Below are 25,092 nucleotides of genomic sequence, written 5' to 3'. Positions count from 1 at the left end.
CATATATATATATATAGTACATATATATATATATAGTACATATATATATATATATATATACAGTACAAATTCCGAGATCCGGACATCCAATATCTGGAATGATCTAAAATCCGGACATCAAAACCACCACCAACCAATTTTTTAGGGCTTTTTTGGAGGGAAAGGGTATGCTTTACGCATGCGCATTAGATTTTTTTCCTCTTCTTAATCTCAGTTTGACGCTAAATAAAATATCCCATTACTGAAGAAATAATTATTTTGGCATAAATTTGTGTGATTAGTAACTTGACTCCATAGCTGCGTATCTGCTTGGCGTAATCTCAAACCGAAACATTTGTTAATTTTACACTAACTAATATTTTATATCCTTGATGCCGAAATCGCGAATCATTATTTATTGTATTTTGCTTTCATCATCGCATGTTTATCAACTGATGACAACTTGAGTGATGACTCATGCAGCTACGCCAAATAACAAAGTATTATCCGATTACAGATTTAAGTTTAATGCGCTAAAATGTTGACAAGGAGGGATTTAACAGAAATTTCTTTTCTTATGCCGAAAATAGATTTTGTAAATGATACTCATAGGACAAACGATTATATTTAGTGCTATTTGAATTAAGAATAACTAATTTGTTATTTACATAAAGCCAGAACCAGCGCCAGAGCTCGCATGGCCGCACCAGACGGCAGAATTTAGGGAACTTAAACAGAAGTTTTTCATTGCGATGACAATGCCTCAATCATCAATCAATTAACAGAGGGCGAAATCTGTAGTATGGTTCTAAATCCAGAAAATACAGCTACCGATAGTGAAGAAAGTAACAGAGAGGTTACTGAACGAGAAAAAATTTTGATTGACAAGTTATTCGGAATTCTCGACACAGCAATTACAGGACTTGAACAATGGAACTTAATAACTCAACAAGAAATTATATGTCTATAATATTAGTCTAAAGTATCAGCAGAGAAAACAAATCAAACAACTCACATTGAAAGAAATGTTTAATAAAGTAAACATATAAATATTAAGCTCTTTTTTCTTTTGTAAATTTTGATACCCTTTAAATCATTAATGGTTCATTATTTCATAAATCACGATTTCATATTTTCAATTTTATATTTCTACGTGCCATCTTAGTAGATTTAAAATGATCTAATATCCAGAAAAATCTCAAATCTGGGATCGCCGAAGTCCCGACCTCGGACTTTGTACTGTATAAATATATGGGGGCTCTGACCGGTATATTGGAGTATTGGTATATTTGAGTAGTTCATACTTGGATACTTCAGAGAAGGTACTGTGAAAACTTTGCTTTATTTCTTTCTTGAAGATAGTGATACTTTTGTTTCGTTTTTAAAATGAGTTTCCTAAATAATTTAAAGAAAAGTGATTTAATAGTATTTGCGGAACAAATTGGACAGACTGTTCCAGAAAATGCTAAAAAAGCTGACATTAGAAAAATTATTGAAAATTCTGACATTTTCAAAACGAACGTTGAATTTGCTCGTGGCGTCGTCAAATCGATCGCAGAGGATCGGACGCCTAAAACCAGTAATGAACACTATCTGTTAGAGATCGAACGTCTTAAATTAGCTCAAATTGAGAAGCAGATTGAGCTAGAAAATTTAAAATCACAATCATTATCGAGTGATAGAGGAAACGCGCAGACTAGTGTTGAAGATATCATTAAAAGCGTCAAAACACTAACTATAGCTGTACCTCAGAAACCGGGAGCTATGCATTTGTTTTTTCAGTCACTTGAGAAAGCTTTTACTACTAAAAGTGTACCAGTGGAGTTAAAATCAGAAGTGTTGATTAATTTATTAGGTGATAAATGTAATAATGTTTTAACGTATGTTTCTGAACAAGAAATCGCGGATTATGATAAATTAAAAACTCTAATCTTGAAAGAATTTCAGCCGACACCGCGTGAATATTTGAACAATTTTAAAAATGCACAGAGACATTCATCTGAATCGCATGTTCAGTTCGCGTCTCGACTCCGTGCAACTTTCAATTATTATTGCAAGTTAAGAGAGGTAGATGACTTTAAGAAATTGTGTGATCTTATTGTATCTGATAAGTTGTACGAAACTCTTGATTCTAAAACAAAGGAACATATTCGGGAGGGCCAAAGTTGGTTCCAACCTAATCAGTTGGGGAGAGAATGGGATTTATTTTATTCATCCAGGGGTAAATCTTTAGTTTATACCAGTAACACGCGAATCGAAATTCCAGAAAATAAAAAGCTTAATTTTTCCAAAAACAACCTTAGAAAAGCTCAGAACAATTTCAAGGATTCAGGGAAGTTTGTAAATCAGGGTAGTAGTAAACCAGAACGTATTTGCTATGTATGTGAGAGTAAAGGGGAATTATTTCACTTTGCGAGAAATTGTCTCAAACGGTTAGGAAAGGAGGAAAGTTTGTCTCCAAAAAAGGTATCTGGGTTAGAGATTGAATCGGATAATGCAGCTAGAAATAAGTTAGAATTTATTGAACTGTTGATTGATGGTAAGAAAGTAAAATGTTTAATATATTCTGGAAGTGAATTGATAGTTGTAAAGAGATCTCTTTTTCCGAATAAATTATCATGTGGATGTATAGAGCTCAAAAGTTCGTTTGGTCATGTGGTTAAAGCGGAAACGGCGAAGTTTGTTTTATCTTTATGCGAAAGCAAAAAACAAAAAGAGATAGAAGCAGCAATGGTTAATGACTTGATAACAGACTGTATTTCCCCCTCCCTTTCCTGTCTAAAAATGATCTGTTGTGACCAGGTGATGATTACGCAATATGAAAATGATTCCGTCTCTTCGGAAAGGAATTTTTTGTCTTTTATTTCTGCAGCCATTGAGGGAGACAGCGAAATAGATTTTATGGCATATTTAGGATTACGCAATACTGTTTCCACTCTTATTAATGAGTATAAACCGTTAGAAAAGCCGCGCAGTACAAACTTAAAAATGAAAGTAATATTAAAAGATGAAATTCCAGTTTCTCAGTGTTCGAGGAGAATTCCTTTTGCTAATCAAAAAATTGTTGATAATTAAATAGATGAATGGTTAAAGGATGGGATTATAAAGCCGTCGTGTTCAGAATATGCTTCGCCAATTGTTTTCTATAGAAAAAAATGTGTGAAGACACGGATTTGACTTCAGGCAGTTAAATAAAAAAAAATAGTTAAGGATTCTTTTCCTACGGCACAAGTAGAAGAAGTTTTAGATCGTTTGGGTGAAGCAAAGGTTTTTTCGACATTAGACTTAAAAAATGGTTTTTTTAATGTTCCAGTTGAGGAAAGCTGCACCAAATATTTGGCATTTATTACTCATGCAGGATTGTACGAATTTCTAAAAGCACCTTTTGGTTTGTGCACGTCCCCTAGTGTATTCCAAAGATTTATTTATAATGTGTTTAGAGATTTAATTCGGGATGACACTGTTGTTACTTACATGGAAGATTTTATTATTCCAGCACGAAATGAGAAGGAAAGTTTAGAAAAGTTGAAACGCGTTTTAGAAGTAGCCAAAGAATATGGTTTGGGGATTAATTTTAAGAAAGGCCAATTTTTGAAAAGAAAAATAGAATTTCTCGGGTATGTTATTGAGGATGGTACAATTCGCCCCTCTACTGAAAAAAACCAGGGCTGTTCAAAATTTCCCGGAACCCAAAAACCTTAAGCAGATTCAAAGTTTCTTGGGCCTTACTGGGTATTTTAGGAAATTTATTGCCAATTATTCAAAAATAGCGAAACCACTAAGTGATCTTCTTCGTAACGGAGCAGAATTCAAATTTGGGCCTGAGCAAAAAGATGCATTTAATAAATTGAAAGAACTTTTATCCACAAGTCCGGTTCATCATATTTTTAAACAAGGAGCACCATTAGAATTGCATACAGACGCAAGCAGTCATGGTTTCAGCGCTGTATTGCTACAAAAGTCAGATGATGGACAGTTACAACCCATTTACTCCATGAGTAAAAAAACTAGTCTCCAACAAGAGAAGCTATCTAGTTATGAGCTTGAAGTTTTAGCTATAGTAGAAGCTCTAAAGAAATTCAGGATTACCTTTTAGGATCTAAGGTCAGGGTAGTTACGGATTGCGATGCTTTCCAGAAGACCATGTTTAAGAAAGATCTAACCCCTAAAGTAGCAAGATGGGCGCTACTTCTAGAAGAATTTGACTATGAAATTGTTCACAGATCTGGGCTACAAATGAAGCATGTGGATTCATTAAGTAGAAACGCTGTCATGATGGTTACTTGTTCTCAGGGAGAAGTTACAGCCAAAATTGCAGCTGCTCAAAAAAGTAATGAGCGTCTCCAGTTGCTAAAATCCTTAGTCGAGCAAGGACTAAAAAAAGATTTTCTAGTGAAAAATGGAGTATTATACAAGTTTGACAGTGGTCGTGAGTTACTTGTGGTACCTGAAGCATTAGAGCTAGAAATCATACGTAGTGTTCATAACAAGGGACATTTCGCAGTGTCTAAAACAGAAGATCTGCTGAAAACCGACTTTTATATTCCTAACCTTAGAAAATGAATTCAACAAGTTATTTCAAATTGTGTAGAATGTATTTTGTGCAACAGAAAACGAGGTAAGAGCGAAGAGTTGCTGAATCCCATACCAAAAGATAGTATCCCTTTGAGCACTTTTCATGTCGATTTTATAGGACCATTACCGTCGACAAATAAGAACTACAACCACATCTTAACCGTGGTTGATGCATTCACGAAGTTCGTGTGGCTCTATCCAGTAAAGTCTACATCAGCTCAAGAGGCATTGCAGAAGCTGAAACTGCAACAATCAACTTTCGGTAATCCTTTGAGAATTATAAGCGATAAAGGTACGCCGTTTACCTCTAAAGACTTTGAAGATTACTGTAGTCAAGAGAAGATCCAGCACATATTTACAACGACAGGCGTTCCTAGAGGAAATGGACAAGTGGAAAGGATTCATCTCACTCTGATTCCAGTCCTATCCAAATTATCCATAGATGATCCAACCAAGTAGTACAAGTATGTTGGAGATGTACAAAGGATCTTGAACAGCACTAAGAGCAGAAGCACAAAGAGTTCTCCATTTGAGCTTCTCACTGGTGTTAAAATGAGAAATCGAGAAGACTTAAAGATTATGGAAATTCTCGAAGAAGAAGAAAGAAATATTATGATGAAAGATCGAGAAGATATGAGAGAGGAAGCAAGGAAAAACATTCTAAAAATTCAGGAAGAGAATAGAAAAACAAAGAACAAGAAGAGAAAAGAGGCACACATATACAATGTGAACGACTTAGTTGCCATAGAAAGAACGCAGTATGGAGGTGGACTAAAGTTAAGGCCAAAGTTCTTCGGTCCATATCGTGTAACAGCAAGAACCGGCAAAGATCGCTACCAGGTGACAAAAGTGGGACACCATGAAGGTCCTGGATGTACCACTACAGCAGCTGATCTCATGAAGCCGGGGACTTCTACTATATAGGACTATGTGTGGTTCTTCCACACTTCTTTTTTTTTTTTTTTAAATTTATTTTCAGGTGCTGTCTTGATGTTCCAGTGTTGCTGATCCGTGTTTTCGAGGACGAAAAAGTGTCAGGACGGACGAGTTGTAGTATCTGTAAGTGCGACACAACCACCAGAGGGCCTCACTGATGCGCCAGCAGCGAGAGCGAGGTGAAAGAGGAGTATGACAGGCACTTTCTTCTGCTATCCCACGCGAAGGTGGTGAGATGTCTGTCTACACGTGAAGGTGTAGAGTAAGGAACTATAGTTTTCCACGCGAAGGTGGTAAATTGACTGTATAATACATCAGCAAGTGCGAGTAGGTACTAATCGGTTAAGTGATAAGACTGGCAAAAGCTATACAGAATCCTGTTTGTATCAAGTGGCACTTGTATTTAATCTAATTTATACCTTTTCTGATAATCTTTATTAAATGTTCTGTGGTGTGGAAAACAACGTTGGAATTGTTATTTAGCATCTTCAACTCCCCCACTACATATATATACGGAATGTATATTTTCAGTTAAACTTCTACCCAATAACTTTTTAGTAATTCTTGAAAGTTAATTTTGTGTCTAGTTAATTCAGGAACATTAGTTTCAATTACTTGTTTTCAGCTTTAAAAATATTAAAAAATTTTTAATTAGTTGGTTGTTTTCAACTAATAATTGTATCGCCATTAGCAAAAATAATGCATTACTATCAACAGCACAGGATTAAACCAAATACTTAATTGTCTACTGAAGCTTCAAAACGTATTTCCGAACTTCACTTTTTCTCGGCTACCGTTACCGAATTTGCCCTTGGTGACCTAAAATCGAAATGGAGCCAACAGATTTCCCGCGAAATCAATAACAGACCCTCTGCAGAAATAAACTCATAATCCCGATATCCCATACATATAGTATGTGAAAAAGAGAATAAACTCTGTAGAAGGTGATAAAAAATTAATTTATGGCTTAATTGAAACAAACACAGAAATTAAGCTAAGCAAAATCGTGTAAAAACAAATTGAAATGATAAAACGAAACTTAATTTTCATGTCAATTTTCAGCGCTGACTCTCCCATTATAGAAATTTCAATTTGTTTCAAACAAAGACCACATTTAGCTTTATAAGTATTGTCATCCATCAATGTCCAGTCTTTGTAGTCAGCTTGATGAAGCCACAGTTTATTGAAAATGCACTTTCCAGGCATCTCGTTCCTATTGGCGTCGGAAGGGTTGTGGCCTTCCAGGTTGGGATTGCTCTAATAAATAATGATCTTTCTTAAAATACTGCCCAATAAAACATGTCGAATAATTGACAATTTACAAGCTTGAAAGCTAAAATTCTAAAAAGATTCTGGAAAGATTGGACATCACATAATAAAAGAAATAAGTCTACAACTACAAAGGAAGAATAAGAGAAGAAACTAGACACAACAAGTCCTTCTTGCCATTCAATAACAGGGAGGCAATTTTATGGCTTATCCATCACACTAAGGGGAAGCAAAACATACTGCCCTATCTTAGAAAGATTTCAGAAGGTGTTGTTTTTTTTTTTTTTTTTTTTTTTTTTTTGACAACACGGCCATTTTCAAAGCATTCCCAAAGCATTTTGTCCAGATGGGTGGGGTCGTTAATGGGTTAAAGTTATTTGTTATTTGGTGTCCTACTCATGAATAAACTAAGATATTTAAAAGCAACAGATGCAGTTCTTAATTTTTTTAAACTATCGAATCCAATTCAGTTAAATAAAAATTCATGATATAGTTAATTTAAAATGTTTAATTCATGCAGAATTATTTATAATATATATTTTTTCACTTTTCAGATATAACCTCGGATCTGGCAGCACCAGTTGAATGCATGTTAGAATTGAATAAACTCAGAAGTTTTGAAGAAGCCTGATTCGTAATGTTCTTTTACCTTGGTGTTAAGTGTGATTTAAATTAATGTTTCTTCAACCAGGATAACTTGAAATCTTCACAGTGAATGTAATATTTTACATTTTTGGCGCCCAACTGTTGTGCATGAACAGTTTTTTGATTTAGAATGCCGTTTTTCACGTTATTGAAAAATTATTCCTTTCCACTGAACGTGGCAGGATAAACGTTCAGAATACTTGTGAATGCTCACCAGGAAAGCAAGTTACTAAATTAGGATTAAATCATTTGAAGACTGCACAGGTAAGTGAATAAAATTATTTTTGTTGTTATTATGGCAGACGATATTGTTAAATCGAAAGCTACTAGAAAAACTATGAGACAAGCTATTTCTAAAATAATAAATGTTGCGGAACCTGAAATTAAAAAAGACATTTGGAACAAGAATATGGTAGAAGAAAATGTGTTTTTACTTACTTCTAAATAGTCTGCGTTGAAAGAAATTAATGAAAAAATATTGGATTGTTTTAAAGGGGATGAGTCTGAAATTGAGAAAAAATGTAATACTGTGTTAGAGTATGATGAAAAAATGAGTTTATGTATTTTAGGGCTAAAAAGAAACTTAATTTAAATTCTCAGATAGTGAACATTGGAAATGAATCGCCTGGTAACCATACTGCTGCTGTAAAGGTCGAAAACAAAACTAACATTCGGTTACCTAAAATTTCAATTCCTAACTATTATGGTGAGCCTAGTTTATTTTTGGAACTTTATAATTCTTTTGAAAATGCTATTGGTAATAATAATGAGTTAACAAAGGTTGAGAAATTTACCTATCTTAAATCCTTACTCGCAGGACCTGCTTTAAGTGCAGTATCTGGGTTTGCACTATCTAATGAAAATTATGACGCTTCTATAAGTTTAATTGAAGAAAGATTTGGACGAACAGATTTGGTTATATCTTAGTACATGAACAAACTCTTGAATCTTGAACCGGTTAGAAGTTTGTCCAATGTGAAAGCACTATTTTGGAGATGGCTGATACAGACTATTATGTAACGGCTGGGCGAAGACGACAAAAGACACCGCACTTGATTGGAGCTCAGAAGATTGAAAACAAAAGCTTAGGAAGTGACAAAATCAGTACGTTGTTTCGGCAGATTCAAGACAAATCCACACGTTTGGAAACAACTGAAGATGAAGTTTCGAATTGGTTGCTAAGTGATGATGCCCTTGAAGACTAATATTCCGAAGGTTTTTTTAAAGCAGAAGAATACCGAGACCAGTTCTGCTTGATCTGTTCGCTGTTAGAAAATGCAAAGAAGGGAAATTTGATTACGGAGAAACAACAACCGAGCAAAAAAGGAAATTCAAGCTTCCAAAACTTGAATTGAGGAAATTTAGTGGAGAACCGAAAGACTTTCTTGCCTTTTGATCTCAGTTTGAAAAAATTCACAAAGATGATTCTATTGTGGATGAAGAATAATTTCAATATCTGTGTGGTAGCAAATTCTAAATCGTCAAGACTGGTAACAAGTTTTCCGTCAACTAAAGGAAACTATTTAAAGGTGATTGCACAACTTAAAGAATGCTTCGGCAGAGATGAACTTTTGGTTCAGATTTATGTACAGGATCTACATTCCATAGTAATGAAAAATGCTGCTGGTCAGATTAAAGGAGACTTAGCTGAGCTTTATGATTTACTTGAGAGCCAGTTTATGGCACTCGAAAGCCTCGGTAGAAGTAAGGAAAAATGTGCAGAGTTTTTAGAGCCACTTGTCGAGTCCTGTTTACCAGAGGCTGTTCTTCGTGCATGGGAAAGAAGCCGCTCGAAGGAAGATACTGCGTGACAGCAAGATAGTGCGCGTTCTTTGGATAAACTTTTGTGCTTTCTTTGAAACGAAGTGCAATGTGAGGAAATGATTAAGCTCGCTCGTCCAGGTTGGGAGCTTCACGTTCTGCATTCGCGTCTACATTCCGATGATGCAGATTCCTCTACAGCTGCTGCCTTGGTAAATGTTCCAAAGCAATACAGGTAGGCGAAATTTACGTTGTATTTTATGTGAGAAATCGCACAGTTCTGCCGAATGTTTTTCTCCTCGAAAATTGCTTTAGAAGATAAACGAAAGCTTTTGGTGCAAAAGCGTGCCTGTTTTCGCTGCCTGAGAGTTGCACATAGTTCACGGGCATGCAAAAATAAAGTAAAATGTTTAACTTGTGATAAATTTCACTATACCATTATGTGCTCAAATGGCGAACCTGTAAATCCAAATGAAACTGACAGTACTGTTATTTCAAGTAATGTATTGTCTAATCAGTCAACTGTTAATGAAAATGTGTATTTTCAAACACTTGTTTTAGAAATAATATTCAAAGGTAGACAACTTACAGTCTGTACGATATTGGACAATGGTTCTCAGAAATCTTATCTTTCAGAAAGGGTCATCGTATTTTTTCAACTGCGTACTAAATCGAAACAAACCATTATATACGGTTTGTTTGGGGGGAGAGAGACAAGTCCTTGTTCCCATTTAGTGTTTGATGTTAATTTAAGAAATTTTGAGGGCACTTATGACCATAACTTTGAAGTACTTTCTCAAAACAAAATATGTGGATATGTTCCAAAAGTAGTTGATCACAATACCCCGAGATAATTAAAAGAAAGAAATATTACCTTGTCAGATTTGCAAGCTAAAGAATATGACATCGAGTTGCTTTAAGGAGCAGATGTCAATCGGGGCCATTATTACTGAGAGCTCTCTGAAACTGAACTCGGGTGTAACTGTCGTTAAGACTAAATTCGGATACACTGTGATTGGTAAAGTAAACAGCTTATCTAAAGAACCTACTTCAGCTACTATTCCAGCATTACTAGAAAATAATTTGTGCAATAATGTAGTTTCGCTGCATTGTGCTAATCTTAGCGTAACCGAACTCTGGAATTTAGATGCCATTGGCATAATAGACCCAACTGAAGATGTTAAACGTAAACTTGCACTCTGACACCGTTAAGCAATTTAAAGAGAATTTAAATGTTCTTCCTGATAGCTGATATGAATTGTCACTACCCTTTAAATCTGAAATTACGTTACCTAACAATAAGTCTAATTCAGAAGTCAAACAACAAAAATCAGCATTATACCTACAAAATTTTCACAGGACTAGTTTCGATGGTTTTACCGAACCATCATCTTCAGCTGCAAAACCGCAAATGAACAAGATAGGAAATAATGTTTAGATAAGATAAGAAAGCCTGGACAAGAATAAGCAAGTGGCGCTATCTGTTGGCGAAACCAGAACTAAAACATAATTTCTCTAAAAGCCGAAGGCAAATTTGGATTGGAATTAAGATCGTTAACTAGAACAGAAAGATTTTTATGAATGTGAAATGCCTATAGAAAATCCAGTTCTCCAATGGAAGATGTTTTTTGAATAATTTTGGGAGCAGAAAAATTGAAAGTGTGATTTTCGGACCAACAATGTTGAGCAACAGAAGACTTCTGAATTTCCTTTTTTCTAACATATGCCTCATGTTCTTTGACGCGAAATTTTAAGGCTCTCTTAGTTTGGCCAATGTAAATTAAACCGCACTGGCAAGGAATCCTATAAATACCCCAGGAATTCATATCCGGAATGGGGTCCTTGAGTATAGAAGTTGGAATTTTATTGATGGGAGAGTAAACAACCCGAAAGTTAAATTTCTGCAAAATATGTGCAACTTTATAGCTAATTGATGGAAAGAAGGGAATGACAATAGAATTTTTATAATCTCCTAAAATAAGAATGTGGCTTTTAGTGTGTTGAGATGAGAATTTTTCAACTGCTTGATTAATAATGTTGGGTGAAAAGCCCCTGTCAATAGCTATTGCTTTTAAATAATTTAGTTCTTCATCAAGGGCTAGTTTGGAGGAGCAAACTTGAAGAGCACGGAAAACATAGGAATAAAATGAAGCTAACTTTTGTTTAGTCGGATGACATGATTTAAAGTGTGCTGGAAGGCAAACCGATGAAGGTTTACGGTAAACTGTAGTACTGAAGTTGGATGTGTTACGTGTGACCAGAATGTCGAGAAACGGAAGAGAATTGCAAGTCTCAAGTTCAAAAGTGAACTGAATAGCAGGATCAATAGAATTCAATGTTGAAAGAACTTTATTTAAATCATCTTTAATACCTTCAAACAGGGTAAAAGTATCGTCTACGTAGCGGAACCATGCCGGGAAGTTTAAAGTTTCAAACAATTTTGATTCATAATAATGCATGTAGATATCAGCCAGGATGGGACTGAGGGGACTTCCCATGGCTAATCCCTCAGTTTGCTTGTAATATTTATTTTGGAAAACAAAATGTGTTTGTTTCAAACAGAGTTGAGTGAGAGAAATTAGCTCATCAATTTCGATGCAAGAGAAATGAAATTCGCGAAGTCTGGTTTCTAGACATCTTAATGCACCCTCCACTGGGACATTGGTGAATAATGATTTTACATCAAAAGAAACCATGAGTAAATTACTAGGAGAAATGTTTTTAACCTTTTTTACAAACTCTATTGAATTTTTTATGGTGTAAATGTTATTGTCTAATAGAGTGGAAAATCTAGAAACTAAATATTTAGCTAAAGGATACGAGGCAGTACCTAAATTTGATACAATAGGGCGGAAAGGAATACCACTTTTATGAATTTTGGGAAGAGCATATAATCTGGCACAATTCGCAACAGATGGGATAAGCGAATGTTTTAAGTTGCTTGAAATGATTTGCGAAGATTTGATCGCAGTTTTTATTTTGGATAAGTCCGAAGGTGAAGGATCTTTAGGGATCGGATTATATGGTCCTTCGTTTAAGAGTTTAGTGACACCATCGATGTAAGTGTTCTTATCCATGACGACTATCTGGCCACCTTTGTCGGCCTTTGAAATGATAATATCCGGGTTAGAAAGAATTTCGCGCATTGTAGCTCTTTCTCTCGCAGTTAGATTTGGTTTCAAAGGTTTATTATTGAATTTCACATTATGAGCGATAAGATGCCTAATCATTTCTTTCTGTGAATCTGAAACTTTACTGAACTTGAAAGCTTTTTCGATAGGAGCCAAAATCTTTGGAATCGAGGGTTTACAGGTTTGTGAGAAGTTAAAATTATATTTTAGAATTCTCTCTTGTTCTTCTGAAAGACTAACATTAGAAATATTAACTATTGGCTTGATGTTTACAATGGGAAGATTTTTTGAACTACTTGAACTGGAAGACTGTAAAAGAAGTTTTTCGAATTTAACTGCAAGGGTGTTTTTATGACGGTTAACTGCATTCTCTGTTCTAGACCAAGACTTTTGCTCAAGGCCAGTGAATTTTGGATATGATTTAGCGAGTTCCAGATGAAGCTTATAGAGTTCATGTTCAACTTTGGACAATTGTTGACGTGTATCCCTTATCACGGACCGAAGTAAGGCAAGCTTGCAATTTAACAGAATTCTTGAAACGCGACTCGAAAGTTTTTGATTAGTTTTGATTTGAATAAAATTGGGGATCAATTTTTTACATTTACATTTAAGTAAAAAGTCAAGATGATTCAGGAATTTTTGCCGTTTCAGGCATAATTTAGTGAAACGATTAACGGATGAAGGCATGATAAACAATGCAGAAAATCAAACTAAATTAACTGAGCAATAATAAAGTACACACAAAACAGCAGAAAAATCCCTCACTGAAATGAATAGAAAACAAAACGTTTCTAAGCAAAATGCATGAAATCAGACAAGCAAAGCACAATATCCAAATGTTCAAAACATAAACATAACTTGAAAATTGCAAAAATGTACTCACCGAAACTCCTACAATCACAAAATTTCACATTCACATAGAGGCATTTCACATTCATAAAAATCTTTCTGTTCTAGTTAACGATCCTAATTCCAATCCAAATTTGCCTTCGGCTTTTAGAGAAATTATGTTTTAGTTCTGGTTTCACCAACAGATGGCGCCACTTGCTTATTCTTGTCCAGGCTTTCTTATCTTATCCAATCATTATTTCCTATCTTGTTCATTTGCGGTTTTGCAGCTGAAGATGATGGTTCGGTAAAACCATCGAAACTAGTCCTGTGAAAATTTTGTAGGTATAACGCTGATTTTTGTTGTTTGACTTCTGAATTAGTATTTATTCGGCGTGTTGTTGTGTCTTAATAAGTCTATGACTTTTAAAAGGCATCAAAGAATGGGTCAACGAATTAATGAGGAAAATCAGTTAGATGAATATAAGGTAGTTTCTAAGCAATTGGAAGACCAAAAAGTAATAGAAAAGGTTCCTGAAACTGAAATTGATAATTTGAGTTATTATTTGCCCCATAGGCCTGTTATAAAGCATACTAGCCAAAGAATATGTATTGTTAAGAAGGAAAGCTTCGCAGCAGCAGGAGTGGCTCCCTCCAAACGGAAAAAGACACAACAGCGCATGCGTGAAATATCTGTCACCAAAAAGCGCCAAAGCTCGAAGCTGATGTCGAAGTTCGAACAAGTTCAACAGTAACGTTTATCAAGAGTTTAAAGCTGTGTGACTCCATTTTTTCCCCTACATATTGACAGATGTAAAATCAGACATCAAACTGCGGTATGGATAATACAAGTTCAACTAGTAAAGCAAGTGGCAGGATGAAATTAAATTATCTTGAGAAAATTAGTATTACACGGTATGTAGAGATAAATGGGAATTCAGAGCTACATCTATTCACTGATGCCATGTAAGAGCTCCGATGGTGCATATGTCTACATTAGAACTGTAACGCCCGTGGGAGTCAAAATTTGATTGATCAGAGCCAAATTCAGGATAGTGCCATTAAAATCTGACAATACCCCAGTTAGTATTGATGGCCTGTTGCATTGGCACGAAACTGGTTCACTCTGTATACGCCGCCTTAGATTTGCCCGATTTGAAAATTATTGCATGGAGTGATTCCATGGTACCACTCTGGTGGGAACCGTAGTGATTGGTCAGTTTTCGTTGCAAATAGGGTAAGAGAAATAAACAGTCTGATTCCTTCTCAGTGTTGGCGCCATGTACCAGGTTATTTACACCCGGCAGATATGCTTTCAAGAGGCTGGTGGGAGAGGTTAGTTCGTGCAGTAAAGGAACTGTTGACAAGGACACTCGGTAACACGGTTCTTACAACTGAGGAGTTGTGTACAGTATTGTGCGACTGCGAGTCAATAATTAACTCTAGACCACTTACCTATCTGTCGGAAAATCCGGATGATTTAATTCCACTTTCCCCAACCATGTTTCTCATCGAGAATCGCAGCTTAGGTGTTTCCGATATTGATTTCTGCGATTCGAAAAGTCTTCAAAAAAGGGCTAGACATCGCCAAAAACTGCTTTATGATTTAAGGCATAGATTTAGGAAAGAATATTTAGGCCTTCTGGTCTATAATAAGAAGGACCCATCGTCAGAGCTACAGTTGGGTGAAATTATCCTAATAGGAGATGATATCAAAAAATGGATGCATTGGCCTTTAGCTAAAGTCATTCAACTAATTCCTGGGAAAGAGATGGCAAGGTGAGAATTGTAGAACTAAAGACTCAAGCTGGTACGCTGCTTCGTCCCATTCAGCGAGTCTTTCCATTGGAAGTGCAGTTAACAGACACACCCACTGATCCCATAAACGATAACTCTTACTAATCCTATTTCTTCTATTTCTAGTGATGAGCATTCAAATTCTAATGATTCTTCAAATGACTCTAGTAAAGTCCTGCAAAGTGCTACACTATCGAGATTTGGACGTGTGATCAAGATGCCTCAGAGATTAGATCTCTTCGACCAGGTACTGTATGTCTTGGAGCCAACCTGGAGTCGACTCAAAGAGGGGGAGAATGTTGGAGACAGCCGCTGCAGACAGACGATTACGTACGGCTGTGCAAAGTCAACAGAAGGAGCGCCGCATTTGATTGGACTATTTTTTATTATTCTTATTTTTTTCTTTAACTGCGAACTAAGCGGGAAAATTCCCTTTACACTCAGTATATATATGCAGTTGTTAAAGTAATGTAACGTTTTCAGCTTGTTTGAGATATCCATATTAAAATCTTTATATTAATAATCCCTGCTGTGATTATTAAATTTGTAACCTTCACGTTGTAGCCCTGAGAGTTGCAACACACTAAGAACACTTTACAATTCCTGTGAAATCAATATAAGAAGTTTAAATTCATTAGGTATTGTGTCGGAAGCTTCTATTAGGACCTGTTATTTTAAAGCTTTTACCAGACGATATGAATCTGGAGTTTAATAGAAAAAGAAACTCTAAAACTGCAATATAGCCTAACGGAACTTCTCGAATTCATTAGATTGGAAGTTGAGCGTCGAGAATCTTCTAATTTAATAATAAACTCAAAGAAAAGGGACACAAATTACGGAGTTACGCAGAATAAAAATAATTGCTTAAAGGGGGCAAGCAGTCTTACTGCTTCGGCATTAGCCACAGTGACTAAGCCATATTGTTTCTATTGGTAATCAAAATACACATGATGTAGGAAAATGTGAGAAAACAAATGAGCAAAAAAGGCCGATATTAAAATACCATGGACGTTGTTACAAATGTTTTAAGAGAGGTCATGTATCTTCCAGATGTAAAATGAAACTTCAGCCTTGTGAGTTGTGTAATGGTTTAAATCATAATAAGCTATTTTGTAAAAATATTGTTCTTGAAGTGGAAGCAGTTTCAGATGTTAAACAGAAAGTAGGAACAGTATCAGATTCTAAGCAGAATGTAGTTGCATCCTTGTCATTTAACTCTTAAGACTGTTTCTGAAACTGCTGATAAAGGTGTATACTTACAAACTTGCACTGTTTATGTTTCAGATACAGATAATACTAGAAACCAAATAGTAAAAATCTTAATTGATGGTGGATCACAGAGGTCATTTATTAGTTCGGTTTAGCTAAAGAACTAAAATTAAGGACTTTAAGGAAAGAAAGGTTATATATTTATTCTTTTGGGTATATCCAAGGTAGACTAATGGAATATAATGTTCAAATTACCCTGAAAAGTATACATTGCCTTAATGACTCAACCATGTTGAAGCTCTTGTAACAGATACAATTTCTGAAACGATCATAAAAATTCCCTCCAAAAACATTTTAGAAATATTAAAATCAGAAGATTTAAAATTAGCCGATAATGGTGAAGCAGCTGAAATAAAAATATTGTTAGGATCTGATTCATGTTGGGAAATGCAAACAGGAGAAAAGATAGTAATAAATTATTTGCGGTGTCTTCTATATTTGGTTGGTCCTTGGTTGGATTTTTGGAAGGTGATCAGTCTAGTGCCTGTATTTTACAACAGGTGCTTCTCACTGCTTGAAGGAAGATAATAATTCAGTTAATGACTGTTTACAAAGGTTTTGCACTTTTGGACCATTTGGATTTAGAAGAGAAGAACCCTGATGATAAATCAGTCATTGAGAAATTTGAAAAAGAATTGCATTTTACTAATGGTAGATACGTAGCTCGTTTGTATGGAAATCACATCATGAAAACTTGGGTAATAATTTAGAAAATGCCAAGCGAAGTCTAGTATCTTTGGTTAATAAACTAAAAAATGATGAATGGCTTAGGGCAAATTATGATAGCATAATAAACGAACAGTTAAAAAATGAAATAATTGAAGAGTACGAAGTTGAAAGTCGGGACAGCAGTAAAATGTATTACATGCCGCATTCTCCAGTGGTAAGAAAAAATGTATCAAAAACTAAAGTCCATATAGTGTTTGACGCATCTTCGAAGTGTAATGAAGTATCTGAACAATTGTTTGATGTCTGGCCCAAATTTGAATCCTTCTGTTTTAGACTTGATATTGCGGTTCAGACAATACAAACAGCATTCTCAGCAGACATTGAAAAGGCCTTTCTCCAAATTGGAATCTCTGAAATTGATAGAGATATGTTACGGTTTTTATACTTTGATAATAATTACAATTTGAAACATTATAGAATGACTCGCGTTCCTTTCAGTGTGTCGGGTAGCCCTTTCATTCTGGCGTGCACTATAAAAAAGCATATAAAGAAAATAGAGTTACAAAATCCAGATATTTTTGAGATGTTGAACTGTTCGATCTACGTAAATGATGTTTTCTATGGGGCAGATTCTGTGGAACAAATACTGGAGCCTATTGCGTGCTTTAATATGCCAGAATGAATTTGCGTCAGTTTAATACAAATTCAGAGAAACTCAAAAAACTAATGGGATAATTGTGGAATAATTAAATCAGAAAATAAACTAAATAACTCCTTAAAAGTATTCAGGATTAACTGGTGTACAAGGAAAGATGTAATTTCCTTGAACATAGATAACTTGTGTGAAACATTAAATAGTTGTAGAAACACCACAAAAAGAAATATATTAAGGGTGACTGCTACTATTTTCGATCCAGTAGGTTTCTTAGCGCAATTTGTATTATGTGCAAAATTGATAATGCAAAACCTTTGGCAGTTGGGTTTAGAATTTGACGACGAAGTTTCAACTGATTGTAAGCAGCTGTGGTCCGAGGTGGAGCGGTGAAATTAAAAAATTAAAGAAATTTGAAATTTCTCAAAAATATTTTCCTCCAAATTGAATCAAAATAAAGACATCGAACTGCATTTATTTTGTGATGCATCTATTAAAGCGTATGGTTTAGTTTAATATTTTAGATTGGTTGAATAGTTTCATATTTTAGATTGGTTGAAGAAGGGCAGGTAGCATTCATTATAGCAAAATCTAGAATTGCACCAATAAAACAAAAACTCACACTTTCAAGGTTAGAGTTGTTAGAAGCATTAACATCGGCAAGACTCGCTAAAAATTTTAAAGAGCTGTTTTCAATCCATGAAGAAAATATTGTTACAAAATGTACAGGTGCCGTAAGATGGCTTCCTTGCAAAGCAGTTTTATGGTTGCCATAAAATGGCAAGGGAAGGCAGGGTTGCCACATTTGGCGAGAGATCACCCATTTGGCGACAAAATTGGCAATATGCCATGGACTGATAGAGAACCTTCTGGAACGAATTCTTACCGGTTTAGCCCAGAATGTTCTCAAACACAAGCCGAAAGCTATATAAACCCTGCTGGTCCGCAGTCAGTTGGTGTTGTACGGATCTTAAGTTTTACTAACGTTTATTTTATTTTAAATCTTTACTATCACTTTTACTACCACAATTTTCTACTTCCGGCCAGAATTAAAAGCTTTAACTTATTTATGCAAATTTGTTGGCGAACGCCAAGTACTTAAGTTGTGGCTTTTTGCCAAGCGAGTGAGAGGAAGGAGTTAGTAGAAGCAGGCTGCTTGCCTTAGCAGTTTTTACTCGGTTCCTGGTTGCCTTCCAGGCCAGAGGTTTAATCCTCTTGATAATTTTAAACGTATTGTAGTGTTAACAGTGCTCTGTACTACATACGGCTTCCTGTTAATATATGGTCAATCTTCCACGTAGGCCCTTGTTTATTATTCCAAAGTTAAGTTAGAGTTTAGTTAATATTTTTATATTCTTACTTTCAGACCACAAGTGGTTGGTCTCTGTATTCTGAAGTCCGGAAATTATTGTAAAGAGTGAAAAATAAAGGGTTTCGTATACCCTTCCTGTGTATCTTGTCTACTTCCCACATTTATTGAACATAGCTTTAGTAAGCTCCCTGTTCTGAGTCAGGTTCTTGTATGTTCCCCAAGCAAGTAAGGAGAAACACTGAACCTGATAGTGTGTATGCCTTGCATAGAGTGCGAGTTAGTATCGAGTTGGTGTCTCGTCTAGCGAGTCAATCCCTGCGAAGTCGATCAAGTTGACAGCCAGGCAGCGAGTGCCGAGTGGTTCGTCGAGTGCATCAAAAGTCTTGTAGTGTATCGCGGTTAGTGCATCGTCGAGAGAGCGCGTTGAGCTCCGGGAACGACTGAACCGAAAAGTCAGGAGCTGTGCTCATGTGTCGTCGAGCGCATTGCACGTTGTAGTGTGGAGAGTCTCGAGAGTACGTGGAGTTCCGAGAACGACCAAGCAGAGTCGGGTGCTTTGCAAGAAACTGTCTCCACCGTTATTACCTGACAGTGTGAAAGCTGTGTCGCTGATTGTTCCAGCGTGTTTATAATAGATCTTCGATGACTGCAAAAAGTGTTATTGGAGGCTGTCCTGATTAATACCAGCCAATAAAGTGTGTTTCGATACTTCATCAAGTGTCATCGTTTTTCACTCCAAATCCACACGAACCCCGTACGTGTGATGTATATTTAAAATAACTATAACTGTAAATAAATATAACTTTAATGACGCTCATGCTATGTGATTCCGTTGTTGTGATGCACGTGTTACTGTGCTAGCTGAATGTCATGTGAACTGCTTAAAAATGTATAATAAAATTTTGAATTCTTGAGATATACTCATTAGTTGAGTCTACTTTGAAAGTATAGAAGTTATCAAGTTTAACAAACAACACAAGAAATTATATGGTGCCAGGAGCAAAATGGATTTCAGACCACCTGCTCCGCTAACATTCTCTGTCGGAAATGTTAAGGAAAAATGGAAAAAATGGAAGCAAGAGCTAGAAAACTATTTACTTGCAACGGAAAAAGATGCCAAGCCAGATAAGACTAAGATTGCAATCCTTTTGAATTTACTCGGTACTGAAGGACTCGAAATTTATAACACGTTTCGATTTGAGCCACCTGAAAATAAGGAGAAGTACGAAGAGGTCTTGAAGTCTTTTGAAGATTATTGTTCACCACGGCAGAATGTCGTATATGAACGTTACAAATTCTTTTCGTGTAGCCAGCAAGAAGGACAAACAATTGAATGTTATGTCACTCAGTTAAGACTTTAGCGTTAACTTGCGAGTTTGCTGAACAAGAAAATGGATTGATTCGCGGCCGTATTGTATTAGACATTTGGGATAGGAGTCTGACCGAATGTTTGCTTCAAGAATCTAACGTAGGATTAGAAAAAGCTATAGAAATAGTCCGTGTCACTGAAACAAGCAAAGAGCAACTCCGGAACATGAAAGATGATCCTGAAATGCTAAATGTTGTTCACATTATTTCGAAATATTTGCCTGTGAGTGAAAGAAGAGTGGTGGAATTTAGGAAAGAAACTGAATCAGATCCAGATTTGCAAATAGTTATGAAATATAGTAAAGAGGGTTGGCCTAAATGTTACAAAAAAGTAGACAGTAGTGTAAAAACATACTTTAAAGTAAAAATTATCTTTATATTAATGACAACTTGTTATTTCTTAATGAAAAATTATTTGTACCTTATGGTTTGAGAAAAGATATGTTGCAATTAATTCATGAAGCGTACTTTGGAATTGAGAAATGTAAAAGTAGAACCCGTGAAATTTTTTATTGGCCAGGTATGACAAATGACATTGAGCAGCATGTTTCCAAATGTGAAATATGTGAAAAATTCAGAAATAGAAATCAAAAAGCACCTCTAATGCAACATGAAATTCCAACTAAACCATTCGAAAAAATTGCCCTTGATATCTTGCAATTTGGTAATCAAAATTACTTAGTAGTCATCGATTATTACTCTAAATGGATTGAGGTTTCTAACATAAAAGATAAGACAGCAAATGAAATTATGATAAAGTTAAAATGCATCTTTGCCAGGTATGGTATTGCAAATGAAGTCGTTTGCGACAATAATCCCTGCAATAGCTACTTATTTAAGAAATTTGCTGAAGATTGGGATTTCGAACTTAAATTTAGTAGCCCCAGATATCCTCAAAGTAATGGGTTGGCTGAAAAAGCTGTATGAATACTGAAAAAAATCCTGAGGAAAGTGCAAGATATAAGTGTAGGCTTGATGGAATATCGAAATACCCCAATTAGTGGAATAAATTTGTCTCCTGCACAACTGTTAATAGAAGATTAAGGACAAAATTACCTATCAGTAATAAATTGTTAAATACTAAAATAAACGAAGCTTATTCTAAATTTCATGCACTTCAAGCTATGCAAAAATATTATTATGATAGAACCCTACAGAAGCTGCCCGAGTTAAAACCTGGAGATAGTATAACCTTGTTCAACTTTAGAACTGGGCAATGGGATAAAGGTGAAATAATTTTCAAAACATAAAGCTGCTAGATTCTATATTGTAAGAAATTCAATTGGGGAAATATTACGAAGAAAAAGACGCCATATAAAATTTTTCAAAATCACCTTACAAAGTTAATAATGATTATGATGATATAGTATTAGATAAAGAAGAAAATTCACATGGAAGCCCTGAGAATGTTTCTGTGCCTGTTAATATAGGAAATCAACAGAATAATCTATCCAATAATACAATAACAAGAAGTGGACGGTTGATTAGACAACCTTCAAGATATAGAGACTTTGTCATAGAATAAAATAATGTAACATATTGCATGTATCATTTTTATGTAACTTTTTTTATTGTATATCATATTGTGAATATACTTGTATTGATATTACTTACTATTTTTATTATTGTTTATAAACTGGAGGAAGGGATGTGATGTATATTTAAAATATACTACAACTATAACTGTAACTGTAAATAACTATAACTAACTTTAATGGTGCTCATGCTATGCGATTCCGTTGTTGTGATGCACGTGTTACTGTGCTAGCTGAATGTCATGTGAACTGCTTAAAAATGTATAATAAAATTTTGAATTCTTGAGATATACTCATTAGTTGAGTCTACTTTGAAAGTATAGAAAATAACGTAACAATATCTATCTGTGGACGGGTAGTCTGATAGTGGTTCACTGCATTCATAGTGCTCCTGAACAATGGAAAATGTTTGTAAAAAATCGAGTATCCATTAACTTTCCTAAATAACTGGAGACATAATGGAAAGTCCAATTCAGCGGACATTTTATCTCAAGGATGTTCAGCCGAATATTTGTTGTCTTCAAGATTATGGCAGTCTGGACCAGACTGGTTAGTTGAATCAGTGAGTGCGACAACAGAGTTTTCTGATCCTGAATTAGAAGTGTATAAATGATACCACAATACTACCGTCTATTGCAGAAAACTAAGTCTCTGTTGAATCCTGAAAATTAGTAAATATCCATGCAGTCACTCTAATAGCTCTAATTAATTAGTAAATTAATTAGAGCTATTAGTAAATTAATTAGTAAATTAATTAGAGCTATTAGAGTGACTGCATGGATATTTAGATTTATTCACAATCTGAAAAAAAAAAAAAAAAACTGACAAGAAAACAGGACCCTTGATTGCAGAAGAACACTTTGCCGGAAAAATCTCAGCAGAAATTTTCATTATGAAAACTCTATGATAACTTAGAATCAAAACTTAGAGCATCAGAAGTTCTGGGTGTTGCTAGAGATAAATATGCAGTGATGTTATATCCTCTAGTCGTGGATGATACATTAACAGCCTGGCAAAGATTTTGAGTTATTATTCGCAGTCAGAGAAAATCTGAAAGTAGTGAGCAAAAAGAGAAAAATGCATCAACGCATCGCATGGATTGAGATGGTTTGCTTTCATTTTTGCTGGATGAAATTGAAGGTGAAGAGAGAGTACATATAGCTACTCAGTGCTTTAAGCCAGGGAATGCTAAACACTTTGGTTTCAAAAACTGTGCAGACTTTTCCAAAACACCTTCTGTTTCTACTCTAATAGCAACATCAGAATAAAATTCAACTGGAAATCATGCATTTGGTGATTGCTTTAAAGGAAGACAGATGATGTCTGAGGAAACGCAAAAAAGGTCTGAGGCGTCTGAGGAAAGGCAAGTAGTTCTAAATAGTCACAGTTGCATTTTATGTTTAGACAGAAAACATGTAATAGCTAAATGTAAAAAACGAACATTGTGTGTGAATTGTGGGAAGAAACACCATATACTTTTATGTAGAAATATGCAAGCTGAATCAAAATCTCCAGTTCTTGTTAGCATGAATAGGGATACAAATATGGATGCAGTACCTGAACGAGATGAAACCCTCGCCAATTTGGCGAGAACAGCAAATGTGTTTTTGCAAACTTACGTTGAAAGGGCGAGTAAGAAAGCGTCAGGCCTATGCTATTATCGATTCAGTTTCACAAAGATCTTATATTCTAAAAAGCCCTGCAGATGAAATGAAATTTGAGAGTACATCTAAAAAAAGACTGAGCCATTCATTATTTATTCATTATTATACTGATGTCATAAACCACGATGTTTTTACACAGGGTTCGTAGCCACATTTTAGTTTAAAAAAATAAGCACCTATAAGCACTTTTCAGGCACATTTTAAGGAAAAATATAAGCACCTGTCTAATTACATTATACACAACTACATAACCTTAAAAGAAAAATTACACTTGTAATTTAAAATATGAGCAATGCCATATTTATTAAGAAAATGAGCATTACCTCAACCATGGAAAACAATTATCTTTTTTTTTTTAATTTTAAATGACAGTTCAGTTTACAGAATTAGTTTAAAATGAGAGGGAAAAAAACCATGCAGAACTTAAATATATTACAAGATTTAATGATGAAATTTCAATTCAAAATATAGAAAATAAATAATAATAAGCCATATTAATTGTATTCATATGGCACCTAATACTAAATACAATTTATTTTTCCACTCATATTAATATTTAAATAATTTAACTTAAATCAAAATTCTGAACATTTTCTAAATTTTCATTGCATAACAGTTTTCCCTTAACATATATTCCAAGTAAAGTAATTTAAGTAAAAAAGAGGTACATTTCTGAAATCAGAAGACAGGAAATTGCTTCATGCACTCATCCTTTAACAGTAAAAGCTTAACTAACCAGCATACTCGGAAATTGCCGAATATTCCGTGTCGAGCGTAACTGGAAAAAGAGGAGGGGGGGATTGTAGCAGTTCTTTAGATTCCTCGGCTAAATAAATGATTTTGACATTGCGATATGTGCATCATATAAAAATAGACCAACGGAACTGAGAAATATTCTGCTTAGAAAGCACAGTAAAACTCTTAAGTGTTCATAAATAAATCTCCGACTGAACATCAGAATTAATTATCAATGCTAAATACCGCAAACGTTACTGCGCAATACGTGCGGCGTAATTCTTCCACATGTGATATTACGCAATCGAAATCAACAGCTGCCGGTATTCAAAGAATAAAGAACCAAATAAAGGAAAAGAAAGAGACTTACTAATCTGGGGTGTTTCTGATTCTAATTTTCAACAGACTGCATTTAATTTCCGGAACTGATTCAATTTTCACTTAGGTTGGAAACCGCAAAAACTTTTAGTCCTATTCAATCCAGATTGGACAGTGACACAAAAAAAAAAAAAAAAAAAAAAAATCTGAAATGTTTTAGATTTTAAATTACGTCCAAAGGGGCGTTTTTTTAACTTTTTGAGTGTTACCTTTATTTATTAAATATCATGTTCTTTGCACTTAAACCATAAAATTCAGTTCAAGAGCAATATCGCAAAATAATGTTAAATTAAGCATATCTTTAGAATTTCCGATATACACAGTCTCGCGAGCTGGAGATAAAAGTATTTTTTTTTATATATAACGTTGCCATTTCTCGCTTTTAAAGAACTAAGTTTGTAAATCAAAAATTCGTTAAAGTTTTACAAAATATAAAATCTATAATAAAACAAATTCCAAATTTGGGATTTCAGATGCCCATATTCGCAGTAGGATTTCGTCATTCAAAATTCGATGGCTCTATGTACCATTGTTTTATCACAATGCGAGAAATAGACAATCATTTATGCAGATTTTTCATTATTTAATT

At 34.9% G+C, this 25,092-nt stretch overlaps 1 long non-coding RNA gene across 2 annotated transcripts in view; it reads right to left on the bottom strand.

Moving 5' to 3' along the window:
- Nucleotides 1–24,810, bottom strand: part of LOC146993035 (uncharacterized) — a 59,330-nt gene extending 34,520 nt beyond the window's left edge. The window contains exon 1 of one of the 2 annotated variants that reach the window (XR_015038418.1): nucleotides 24,127–24,810. This is a non-coding gene — a long non-coding RNA (uncharacterized LOC146993035). The remainder of the gene's footprint in view (nucleotides 1–24,126) is intronic. The other variant, XR_015038419.1, reaches the window with a different exon arrangement.
- Nucleotides 24,811–25,092: the final 282 nt, after the last annotated feature.

The sequence above is a fragment of the Stegodyphus dumicola genome, chromosome X1, assembly GCF_044657685.1.
Source record: "Stegodyphus dumicola isolate Sdum_Otavi_A_Nest chromosome X1, ASM4465768v1".
Classification (NCBI taxonomy): Eukaryota; Metazoa; Arthropoda; class Arachnida; order Araneae; family Eresidae; genus Stegodyphus; species Stegodyphus dumicola.
This window is presented reverse-complemented; position numbering and strand designations above follow the sequence as displayed.